The following is a 12945-nucleotide window of genomic DNA, read 5'->3' on the forward strand; positions in this document are numbered from 1 at the left end:
GCAGGAGAAAATGTGCAGATCTTTCTCAAGAAAATATGTCTGACTGGATATCCTGCTAATGATCATGTGTGCTGTTGTGGGTTTAAGGCCGAAGTAGAAATTCTATTTTAATAGACAGGCAAAGATACAGACTAAGAAAATACTACCTTATCAAGTATGTATTCATCAAAACTCCACGTATCTTCCTTTGCAGGAGTAGTCTTTGGCAATAATTCTCATTCTGTCTCTGATGTTCATTAGATTATAGGACCTTGGATGAATCAAAAGCCTATAATATAACTCAAAAAGTTGTTTTCAGGATTAAATTCAAAGATGTCAGACATTTAGCATTGTGTCTGGAATAGAAAAGCTGTTCCTTAATTGATAGTTTTCTTTCTTTTCTCTCTTCATATGTAGCATTTTAAACATATTTTGTACACCACTTGGAATTCTATATAAGCTTTGGGAAAATACACTTTAATATGTGTGCTTTAGGAGCACTGTGAAAGAATTTACCCCAGTTACACACCTCATTTACATGGTGAACAAAAGCATATCACATTGTGTAAAAACCAGGGCCAATGCTCTTTTGTAGGTCTTGAGGCTAGTTAAGTATTCTCTGCACTGAAACACATTGCTCTCCTTCACGTGATCGGTGATCAGAGGTTAAAACAAGTGCGTAGAGCACTTTAAGGATCTTGAGCAGTCATGGGCATCAGAAGAAAATTATCTGTATTACCCTCCTTCTAATAGCGAACTTAAAAATCAAAGTACATCTGGATGGATTCCAACAAGGGAAAAAAAAACCTATGAAATGAGGATTCTGCCAGCTCTTCTAAGATTTTTGTGTATATACTCATTGGAATTTTGTGTCATATACTCAACATGAAAAACTGAGGTGTATAATGAAAAAAAGAAAAAGGATTCTTCAGAATTTTTCTTTTCTTTTCTTTTCTTTTTTCCTGGGCAGAAAGGGGTGTAATTGCGTACTTTTAAAGCTCTAATCACTCTGGCTAAATGATAACATGCTTAAAGGGCTATGCTGGGACCAATGTGGATGTCTCTGTTTTTGATCAGGACTGAATATATAAGGGCATTTAAAAGAACTGCCTCCCAATATTGTGAAGTATTCTCCATTCTTCCACACCAGTTCATCAGCCAAGAATCCATCCATACATTGATGACACTCAAAGGAAAAGAATAGTACCCTAGATGTGATGACACTAGGGTGACACTTGGTTACCTCCACATTTATTTCTAACCACTTCCTTTATTACTTACAGGAACTGCCTCCCACCAGGAAGAATGAAAAGGCCTGAAATTTGCATTCCAGCCTCCCTTTGGGGTAGTGCATGATCATGTGACCCAATTCCGGCCAGTGATCTTGAAGAAGTATTCTGGGGATAGAAATCCCTAGGAAAGAGTTTTCCTCCACTTAAAACGACATGTACAATACAAAACTACTTTTCCTTCTTTCTTCTGAAGGTAATTGTGTGAAGACAAGATATTTGGAGATGCACCAGCCATTTTATAATCACAGAAACAAACCTGAAAGTAAAGGCCAACACACCCAGGATGACGTCCCAGCAGAAAGATGATGAAAAAAAAGAAAGATGATGAGAACACTGGGTCCTTGATGACTTCATTTTAGTTCTGGACCTCTTGTTAAGTAAATTCATAAATTTCTTTATCATTTGTACTATCTTAATTGATATAATAGGCTTTGCCAGAAGATGAAAAAGTATTCCAATCAAGGTTGATAAAACTTTATTTTTTTTTTAAAGATTTTATTTATTTATTCAACAGAGATAGAGACAGCCAGAGAGAGAGGGAATACAAGCAGGGGGAGTGGGAGAGGAAGAAGCAGGCTCATAGCAGAAGAGCCTGATGTGGGGCTCGATCCCAGATCGCCGGGATCACGCCCTGAGCCGAAGGCAGACGCTTAACCGCTGTGCCACCCAGGCGCCCCTAAGGTTGATAAAACTTTAAAAAAAAGAAATAATTTTTTTTAAAAAATTAAAAAACTAAAACTAAATAAAAATTTAAAAAGAGTAGAGACTCTCCATGTGGTATGACTGGAAAACTATTGAAACACATAACCCAACCATTTTACATTCTTTATCCAAAATTCCCACTAATAGAGCCTTGATGGTGTATATTCATTCCACAAACAAACTTTGACTTATGTGTAGGGTTGACAGATAAATAGAAATATTAAACATTTATTTGTCATTTATCTGAAATCCAATTTTAATTGAATGTCCTGTGTTTTTATTTGCTAAATCTGGCAATAGGTACCATGTCCTGTGGCAGGCTTTGGGGATAAAACTCATCTCCTTCAGAGCCTTTAGGTGATTCTAATGTGTCATCTGGGTATAAACCCACTGCCTTAGACACTCTCTGGTTCAACTCCACATTCTACACACCAAGAAACCAAAGCCTGAAGAGGTCTTGGGATTTTCCCAAAGGCATATAGCTGCCCACAGCCAAAGGCAGAACTGGAACCCACATTTCAGGATTTTTTCTAGTATACCTTTTTGCAGTTGCCCTTTCACTCCTGCTCCCGAAGTCTCTGTTTTAGGATGAAATGGGAAACTAATACTGTTTGACTTGGTAGAGGGCGGGAGGCTCATAATATAAAAGGTTTAATTTTCTTTGATGAGGAAGACAATCGCATTTTAGTCACTTTCTTAAACAGAAGAGTATTTTGAATAAGACAAAGAATTGGGATGCCTGGGTGGCTCAGCTGGTTAAGCAACTGCCTTCAGCTCAGGTCATGATCCCAGGGTCCCGGGATCGAGCCTCGTATTAGGCTCCCTGCTCAGAGGGGAGTGTGCTTCTCCCTCTCCCTCTGCCTCTACTGCTCCCTCTGCTAGTGCTCTCTTGTTCTCTCTGTCAAATAAATAAATAAAATCTTGAGAAAAAAAAAAGAAGACAAGGAATTGTGGAGAAAGCAAATCTTGTTCAAATCCATTAAATACTTTCTTAAAAAGAAAATCTTCCAAATATTCTTTCATATAGGTGACAGACATACGTGCGTACATGCACGTGTGATATACATGTGTGCATCATATGTACATATGCATGTCACATAAATACTTATATGTCAGATATATATACAGCTTATTACATAGAGCTCATATAGGTGGTATATAGCTCAAAGCTACACCATGACTTGCTGTATTTTGGAGTGAGGAAGTCTTAACTTTATTTCTCTGTAGGTAACCTTTGCTAATATTTTGATCAGGACTGCTAAGTCCCCAGTACCTGTAAACAATGAGCTTTGCTTGAAATTTATTTAAAGACGATCATGGTGACTTGCCAATGGGAAAATCATTATTCCTCCTGAAAATGGGCAGCACAGACTTTAAAGCTATTCGGATAAACTGCTATATATCACATTTCCAATTCCTAGATCATCAGAACAGAAGGCTCAGGGTTTTGTCTAGAAACTTTTTTTCCTTTTTAGCTAATCCAATTCTTTCATTTTGCACTTTTAGTCCAAATCATGTGATTTCATCACTAGAGAAGATAGAGGCTGGATTAAGTCAATTCTCTATAGAAGATCTTCATCTAGCATACATTGCTTATCAATCTTCTTTTCTCATGTTTCCTATAAGTCAAATCCAATTATCCTAAATGCAAATAATAAGGTAACTTTCCCTTTAATAAAAAATAATCCCCGAATACATTCCTATAGTATTAGACTTTATTAAAAAAAAAAAACATGAAATTTCAGAATAATTAGGGTAAGTTCAGATGATCTCTGGAATTCCTGATAAGGGAATGCAACTCAAAATCTCAGTTCTTTCGGTCTAGGCAACCTCAATCACTACGTCCACTTAGGCTGTACTGAATCTTCAAAGTCTATCAAGTTAACGATCCAAGTGGCTGCATTTGTTTTCATGGAATGTCCAAATAGGAGAGAAGCGCACATTACTTATTACAAATACCAACTTTCAATTTCAGACTACCCTTACCACAGCCAGAGAGACTGTGAAAACTGAAACAGGCTCCTATTTGAAATAAATAAGTAAATATTTAAAAAACATTGAGCGCTGCAACTTCAACCTTTCCAATTATTCCGCTACCTACATTTTGGCCATTTCCAAAATTCAAACCTATTCTCAAAAGACAAGATCTGTCACTTCTGAGAAGAGTCAACACGTATTTGATTGCATACATTCTGTCATGCTTGTTGATTTTTTTCTGAATCACATTACCTTAGAGTCTCACTTTGTGTAGATGAGAATATTATCCCATGATAAGAATTACTATACTTGAAATGTGAAAAGTACACCCTTGAGACTTCTACATACAGGATGGTGGATCCTGTCTCACCTGCCTGGACATGTTGTACTAAGTTGAGGTCATACTTATGCAAATGGCATTCCAAACATTTTTCTCCCACTAAATTAAAAGGGGCAGTTCAAGTTTTTCTCTCTCCCATTGGTTAGGAATTCTTTTTTTTTTTTTAAGATACCAAAGCTTTGTTTTAATGTTTTTTTAATTACATTATGTTAGTCACCATACAGTTCATCCCTGGTTTCTGATGCAAGGTTCGATGATTCATTAGTTGCTTATAACACCCAGTGCACCATGCAATATGTGCCCTCCTTACACGGGGCCCTAGAGAGCTCTGCCGTCCTGAAACGGAGCTATTGTTATCCACATGACCTGTGTGAGGGCTGAATCCTTCTCTACTTGGTCCCTGCACCCAGCCCCTTAGTTAACATGACTCAACACTTGAAAACTAGGCAACCTGAGTGAGAATGTTCTACTTGAACTTTGATTTCAGAAGGATGGCATGTCTTAAAATGTTGACAATTTACTGATTAACTGAGAGGACAGAAATCCCCCAAACTGTGAGATAAAGTCTGAAGCTAAAATCTTAAAACAGGAAAACTGAATAAGGAACCATATTCTCACAGGACCCCTGACATCTATGAGCTGTTCTATTAGATCCTGTCTCTAGATAATGGGATTACTATACAATATGTCTTTGAGGAATTTCTTCTTTCCCAAGACTCTTTGGGAGGAAGGAGGCCAATTCCCTGGCCATCAGAAATTGGTTCGTTCCTTATTAGGCATGTCCCTATATAAAAATCATTAAATAACTGCTGATGAAAGGTCTACTGTTTGTAAAGCTATCCCTTTCATACTTATTAGGCAATGGTCTTGCATGTGATAATAAGAATAGTTAAAGTATGACTGAGGACAAGACTCATAGCTGTGCTTACAGCAGATGGTGTAGGTGTGTCATTGGAGACAGTATTCGCACCCACGATTCCAAATGCCATCCATATACCCTATTTTACTCTGAATAGCGTGAGCTGTCAACTTGGGAATGTTCTTCCTTTCTCAAGAGAGTAGAGAGATAAAACTGTTTTGTTCTTTAATACACTAACGAGTGAATAAAGGTAGACTGGGAGAGGTGGGGATGTGTGGAGAGGATAAATGAAAGTACAGAGAAAACAGCAGAATAAAACAGAAAAGCCAGCGTTTGTTTAGAGTGGGTAAATGCTACTCTCAGAGGTCCGGGCTAAAAGTCCTAGCTTCATGTTCAGGTATTTTCTGTCACAAGAATTAATAAGCATGAACATAAGAATTAATAATCATAATATTTGTTATTATTGCTATCTAAATTCCACCCATTTAAGTGTTCTGCTGTCAAAAGCAAGCCCAAAGTAATGACAGAATAAGCATCCTTCTCTGAGTTAAACCTAAAATTATTTCAGCATTGTCACACTACCCAGCTTCCTTTCAAAGCCATGTTTAATCCTGTCATGGATATACTTATCTAAGCTCTTTTGGAATTCACTTATCTCACTAAGAGCTCAGGCAATTCAATTGAGAACAAAAATATGTTTAGTTTTTTTGATAAAATTTCTCACTGATTTTTTGTTGTTCTGATAGTGTATGCTGTCCATTTGCTATAGCTTAATTATTTTCCTTATAGAGATGATGGCTTTCAAGTGAGAGCTAAACCTTGTCCCTAGATAGCTTTATGTTGCTGGTACCTTTAGTTTATATTCAAACAAAAGGAACAAACAGCTTTGTCAAAGATAGGGCTACTATCACTAACTTTCATTTTCTAATATCTTTCTTTAACTAATTAGTATTTAACTGGTGAATAAATACCTAGTTAAAACAATTATGATAGGTTCATAATGCCATCTAGTGGACTACCTTCAAAATATCATTCCATGGGCCATTTTCTTTCTATCCTTCAAAATACAATCTTTATTCTTGAAGAAGTGGTCCGAACTACTAGCCAAGAACCACCAGTTAGTATCTTTGAATCCTCAGAGAGAGCCATGATAGCATTTCCAACACGGGTGAAGTCAGGGAAAATTGACTTACCATTTTGTGTGCCTCAGGCTCCTTATCTGTTCAATCGATGGAGCCAATTCCACTGGGAAAAAGGAGAGGCGCCAGAGTGGTAACTCAATGCACTCAGTTCATTCTCAGTAACAGTATCCTAGGTAGCTCGTGCTTCCCCTCTGGAAGATACAAGAATGATCTCTCAGTTGTCTTGAATACCATAAGTAATAAATTTTATATATATATAATTTTATTTAATTTTATATAATTATTCATATAAATTAATTAAATTAATTTAATTAAAATTAAATATATTTTATACAATTTTTATATAAAAATTTTATAATTTCATCTAATCCTTATAGGTACTCTGTGGATACAGTGGAATGTACTCATATGACACTTGAGGGAATTAAAGTTAATGAAAAGTAAGTGACTTGATCAGAGTCAGACAGCTATAAAAGCTCAAACTCAATCATAGGTTTCTCAATGACTCTTTCAATAAGCCAGCAGTATATCAAAACAGTGACATTTTATGACAAAGGAGACCTTTTTTCAGAAATGCAGGTTAAACACATGCTTATCTAATAATGTGATTCACTACTTCAGCAGATACAAAAGGAAAAATATATGGTTATCTCAACAAATGCTTAAAAAGCACTTGATCAGATTCAACTCCTATTCTGAATAATAATAGAAGTCTTAATAAGTAGAAAAGAAATGCTTCCATAGCTTGATAAAGATTATATATAAAAATCCTACCACAATTGTCATATATAATGGTGAAACATTATAATTCTTCCCAAATACATGCAGTGATAAGGCTAGTATTTCTACTATTACCACTATTAATTCATCAGTGTACTTGAAGCCTGAGGCAATGCAATAAGACAAGATAAAGACATAATAGATTGGTTGTTTGCCATGAAAAGCCAAAAGAATCAACAAAAAAAAAAAATCAGAGTTTATAAAATAGTAATGAGGCAGTGTCAAATATAAGATAAACCTAAAGCAATAACCTTCTTATAAAATTAGAAAATGTAATAGGGAAAAAAACCAGTCCCATATATAACAGGAAAATAAAAACACTAAAAATACACAAAAAGCAAAAACAAAACAAATGAACAGCCTGAAAATAGTTAGAATAAACCAAATGAGAAATGTGCAAGTCTTACATGAATGGGAGTTGATTTTATCAAATGCTTTTTTAGCATCTATTGACATGACTATATTTTTTTTTATTTTGGATTTGCTAATGCAAATGTAGGGAAGTTATCTGACTATATACAATTTTGAAATGGAATACCATACAAATTTGACAAGAAAGAGACTAAGAAAGTATTTGCAGCAATTTAGTTGAAATATAATTTTCCTCAGAGAAGCCACCCTTTCTATCCCTGTCTTCATTATATTTCTTCATACTCCCTCTTAATTATCATTCTCATTATTCAGAACACGCATCTTACTTTGGAATAATACATTAATTAGTATGATTATTCCATTAATTTTTCAGTTAATTTCTCCTCCTCTAGGAGAATATAAGTTCCATAAGAACAAGAACTCTGTTTTTCTAAACAAGCACATATTTGTGAAATAATGGGCTCAATAAGTGTTTGCTAAGCGAATAAGTGAAAATAAATCTATGTAAAACAATTACAATTACGAAGAAAAAATAAATAACCTCACAAGCATAGGAAAGGTCTACAAACAGGTAATTCCTAGAAGGATGTCAACCAATAAGCCCATGAAAAATTTTTGTCTCACTATAAAAGAAATAACATTTTAAGATCTTTGTTTCTCTCCTGGCACCTCATGATCCCAGAAAGAGAAGTGGTGAGGCAAATGTCAATGTGCAAAGGAAGTGAATTACCATGTAAAGAAAATAGATTAGAAGAGAAATGGAGTGGAATGCCCATTTTTGCCATTCCCATGTGGTAAGGAAGGAGTAGATCAGAGAGGAGGAGGCATCCCAGAGAAGTATGTTATGGTCTCCCTAACCTACTCAAATCCCAGAAGTTAAAAATGCTAGTTTAGCTGAAAAGTAAAACAAATGCAGAAGAGCTTTTGTGCTCCATACTCAATTTGCCAATCTATGTGTGGTGGTGATAACGGTGGGTCACGTGTAATGAGAATGTTTTCTTACAAGGTAGCCCCATGGTAATATTGCTTGGTTACATCAGAGGTTTTTTTTTTTTAAGCTTTATTTATTTATTTATTTATTTGAGAGAGAGAGAGAGCAAGCACGAACTGGGTGAGGGGCAGAGGGAGAAGCAGACTCCACACTGAGCAGGGACCCCCCCCCCCCTTATGTGGGGCTCTATCCTGGGACCCTGGGATCATGACCTGAGCCCAAGGCAAACGCTTAACCGATTGAGCCACTCAGGTGCCCCTCAGGTTGGGGTCTTGATGGTACGGCTTGGAGTTGTGGCCAGAAGGGAATATCACCACAGTTCTGGGTTGCATGGCTACAACCCAGGGTAAGCATCTCTTGCGGATGTCAGAAAACCTTGGGAATATTGACAAGTTCCAGACAGAGGTGAGATGGGGCTGAATCATCTGGGCAGAAGTACAAGCCATGACAAAATCAAGAAAATAGACTCTATGCATTCACAGGTTGCTGACTTCATCCTCAGTCCTAGTCAGAGCAGTCGATCCTAAGCAGAGACCAATGAGACTTTAAAAGACAATGCAAGGATCCAAAGACCTTTCTTCCCACTACTGTGAGGTCAGGTAAGCCTGTCTCTGCAGCTTTTATTTACCAGACACTATCTTGTGTCAGAGAAAGGGAAAGAGGAAAAATAGCCCTGAGAGGTAAAATTTGAATTTCCCAGATAACTGGTACCTAAAATTAGATTGTCCTAAACCAAAGACATTGATATAACATTAATTTGCAAGTTTAAGTTAGGTGTATCCTAAGGAACATAAAAGATGTTATAGAAAATAAAGGAGTATAAAGAGAAATTACATTATTATATTCCACCCAGCAGATGGGCAAGGATGAACAAATTGATACAATTTCATTGTTGGTGAACGTGCAAAGAAGCAGGTAATCTAAAATACTCAGTTGGAAATAACGTACATTGGCAAAATGTTTCTGAGGGTAGTTTGACACCATCTTCCAAAATTTTAATAACATGCCCCATACCCAGCAATTCCATTTCTAGACATTTGTGTTTAGAAAATCTAATTAAATTGAATGAGATAATAAAAATAACTTACTGGCATAACTAAGGGAAAGTCCACAGGCAGTTCAGGCTTCAGGCAGTTTCAGGCAAGACTCTAATATTTTTTCCCACAGTGCTCTGAGTTTTACCCAAGTATCAGCTTTCTGTTTGGTCTGGCGTCCCTACTCTTCACAAAATGGCTGTAAGCAGAAACCAAGATACTCAGCTTCTTCATTTATATCAGGGGCGAGAGAAAGTGTTTCTCCATTCAACATGCAATAAAAATTTTTTTTTATAATGATTTTTTATTATATTATGTTAGTCACCATACAGTACATCCCTGGTTTCCGATGTAAGGCTCGATGATTCATTAGCTGTGTATAACACCCAGTGCACCATGCAATATGTGCCCTCCTTACTACCCATCACCGGCCTATCCCATTCCCCCACCCCCCTCCCCTCTGTAGCCCTCAGTTTGTTTCTCATAGTCCATAGTCTCTCATGTTTCATTCCCCCTTCTGATTACCCCCCCTTTCTTTATCCCTTTCTTCCCCTACTGATCATTCTAGTTCTTATGTTCCATAGATGAGAGAAACCATGTGATAGTTGTCTTTCTCTGCTTGACTTATTTCACTTAGCATTATCTCCTCCAGTGCCGTCCATGTTGTAGCAAATGTTGAGAACTCGTTCTTTCTGATAGCTGAGTAATATTCCATTGTATATATGGACCACAACTTCTTAATCCAGTCATCTGTTGAAGGGCATCTCGGCTCCTTCCACGATTTAGCTATTGTGGACATTGCCGCTATGAACATTGGTGTGCATATGGCCCTTCTCTTTACTACGTCTGTATCTTTGGGGTAAACACCCAGTAGTGCAATGGCTGGATCATAGGGTAGCTCAATTTTTAACTTTTTAAGGGATCTCCACACTGTTTTCCAGAGTGGCTGTACCAACTTGCACTCCCACCAACAATGTAGGAGGGATCCCCTTTCTCAACATCCTCTTCAACAATTGTTGTTTCTTGCCTTGTCTATTTTTGCCATTCTAACTGGCGTAAGGTGGTATCTCAGTGTGGTTTTGATTTGAATTTCCTTGATGGCTAATGATTTTGAACATTTTTTCATGTGTCTGTTAGCCATTTGTATGTCTTCGTTGGAAAAGTGTCTGTTCATATCTTCTGCCCATTTTTTGATTTGTTTATTTGTTTCTCGTGTATTGAGTTTGAGAAGTTCTTTGTAGATCTTGGATACCAGTCCTTTATCTGTAGTGTCATTTGCAAATATATTCTCCCATTCCGTGGGCTGCCTCTTAGTTTTTCTGACTGTTTCCTTGGCTGTGCAGAAACTTTTAATCTTGATGAAGTCCCATAAATTCATTTTATCTTTTGTTTCTCTTGCCTTTGGGGATGTGTCATGAAAAAGGTTGCTTTGGCCGATGTCGTAGAGGTTGCTGCCTATGTTCTCCTCTAGAATTTTGATGGATTCCTGTCTCACATCGAGGTCTTTCATCCATTTGGAGTTTATTTTTGTGTATGGTGTGAGAAAGTGGTCAAGTTTCATTCTTTTGAACATGCAATAAAATTCTTGATCTTACTCTACTTGGACTATCTTAGGCTATCTAGGCCTATCATTGGCAATCACTCAGCATAAGAAAGGGAGGATCCTGATAGGCTAAGCCAAATTAAAACTCACTGACTGTAAGAAGTAGAGTCAACCCCACCAATAATATATGGCTGCTATAAAAAGTATATTTGGGTATGTACCTACATGTGAACAGTGGGATGCTATTTTGAGATCGTAAACTATTTTCCCCATTGTTTCTGTACCCCATGGGCCTTCTCCCTGCCTCAGCTGCCAGGGCATCTCATCTTTACTGCCACAAGGGAGGAATGATGTGACAGAGCACAGGCTAGAAGAGTAAAGTCTTGGCTTTTGAGTTCAGAAGATATGGTAGAACACAATTAGTTAGCGCAACTTTCCCCCTGAAGTAGGAGAATAAAAGTGTCAAAGAAGTGAGGTAAATAGGTTATGTACCCATTGAGACAGAACCTCTCACCACATCAGAAATGAAGGAGAGAAGAGAAGAGAAATGATAGACACTCTAGCAATAACTGAGGAATCCAAGAGCAGAGTGGCCCTGGTCTGCTCTCTACAGACCTTCCCGAGTAGTTCCTGAGGCAAGGCCATTGAGCTCCCCCTGCTTCAAGAGGGTGACAGAAGTGCTTGGGTGGTGAAGGGCTTTCAGCAGCCCCACCTGGGTTCCTACAGCAGCCAAAGGGATGTTCAGGAACAGTAAAATGACTTTTTTTTTTTAAAGATTTTATTTATTTATTTGACAGAGATAGAGACAGCCAGCAAGAGAGGGAACACAGCAGGGGGAGTGGGAGAGGAAGAAGCAGGCTCACAGCAGAGGAGCCTGATGTGGGGGTCGATCCCACAACGCCGGGATCACGCCCTGAGCCGAAGGCAGACGCTTAACCACTGTGCCACCCAGGCACCCCAGTAAAATGACTTCAAATCTGCTTTTGAGGGATGCAGGAGTAGCTAAGAGAGACCCAGATGTGGAGAGGCTTAGCTGTCAGTAACAATAATCCTTCTAAATAAGGATCAGAGGGAGCTATGGATAACAGAATGGAGGTTCCGAGGGATCCCCACGATGTAGTCCCCGGGATCCTCTGTGGAACCTAGATACAACCCAAGAAAGGGTGTCAAGGAGATGTGGAATTAAAAAAGAATGTTTCTCAGAAGGGGGAATGAACCATGAAAGACTGTGAACTCTGGGAAACAAACTGAGGGCTTCAGAGGGGAGGGGGATGGGGGAATGGGATAGGCCGGTGATGGGTAGTAAGGAGGGCACATATTGCATGGTGCACTGGGTGTTATATGCAAATAATGAATCATGGAACACTACATCAAAAACTAAGGATATACTGTATGGTGACTAACATAACATAATAAAAAAAATTATTATTAAAAAATAAATAAATAATAAAAAATAAATAAAAAAGAATGTTTCTGCCATCATAAAAATTAAGACCAATTAAGTTCAGTTATAGAAAAATATTGTATACTTCATGTAATGAGACTCATACCCCATCCTTATCCATGTGAATGAACATGCAAATGAGTAGATAAAGTTCTGGAAAGATAAATGAACCAAGAGGCAGGGCTGTATCATAAAATTGTACCATTCACATAGACTGTAATATTTTTATTTCATATTATTCTATATTAATGAGAAATAGTATAATATAGAGGTTAAGAGTTCCGGCTCTGGAGACCATTTGATCAAGTTCCTTAATCTCTTTGTACCCTGGTTTCCTTAAGCAAAATGCAAATAATAATATTAGCTACCTCATAGAATTGTTATAAGAAACAAGTACATGTAAAGCTCCCTTTTATTTTTTATTTTTATGTCTTTAAAGATCTATTTATGTACTTCAGAGAAAGAGAGCGCATGGGTGCATGAGAGCATG

The 12945-nt window shown here is 37.5% G+C and overlaps 1 protein-coding gene across 1 annotated transcript in view; it reads right to left on the reverse strand.

Annotated features, from left to right (window-relative positions):
- The window catches only part of POFUT3 (protein O-fucosyltransferase 3), a 469410-nt gene that overhangs the window by 165891 nt on the left and 290574 nt on the right, over positions 1-12945 (reverse strand). Inside the window, exon 7 of the transcript XR_015721965.1 lies at positions 6343-6482. The gene's annotated coding sequence lies outside the window, so the exon portion shown is untranslated. The remainder of the gene's footprint in view (positions 1-6342; positions 6483-12945) is intronic.

Source organism: Ursus americanus, chromosome 27 (assembly GCF_024610735.1).
Source record: "Ursus americanus isolate L20-20 chromosome 27, mUrsAme1.1.p, whole genome shotgun sequence".
In the NCBI taxonomy this organism is placed as follows: domain Eukaryota; kingdom Metazoa; phylum Chordata; class Mammalia; order Carnivora; family Ursidae; genus Ursus; species Ursus americanus.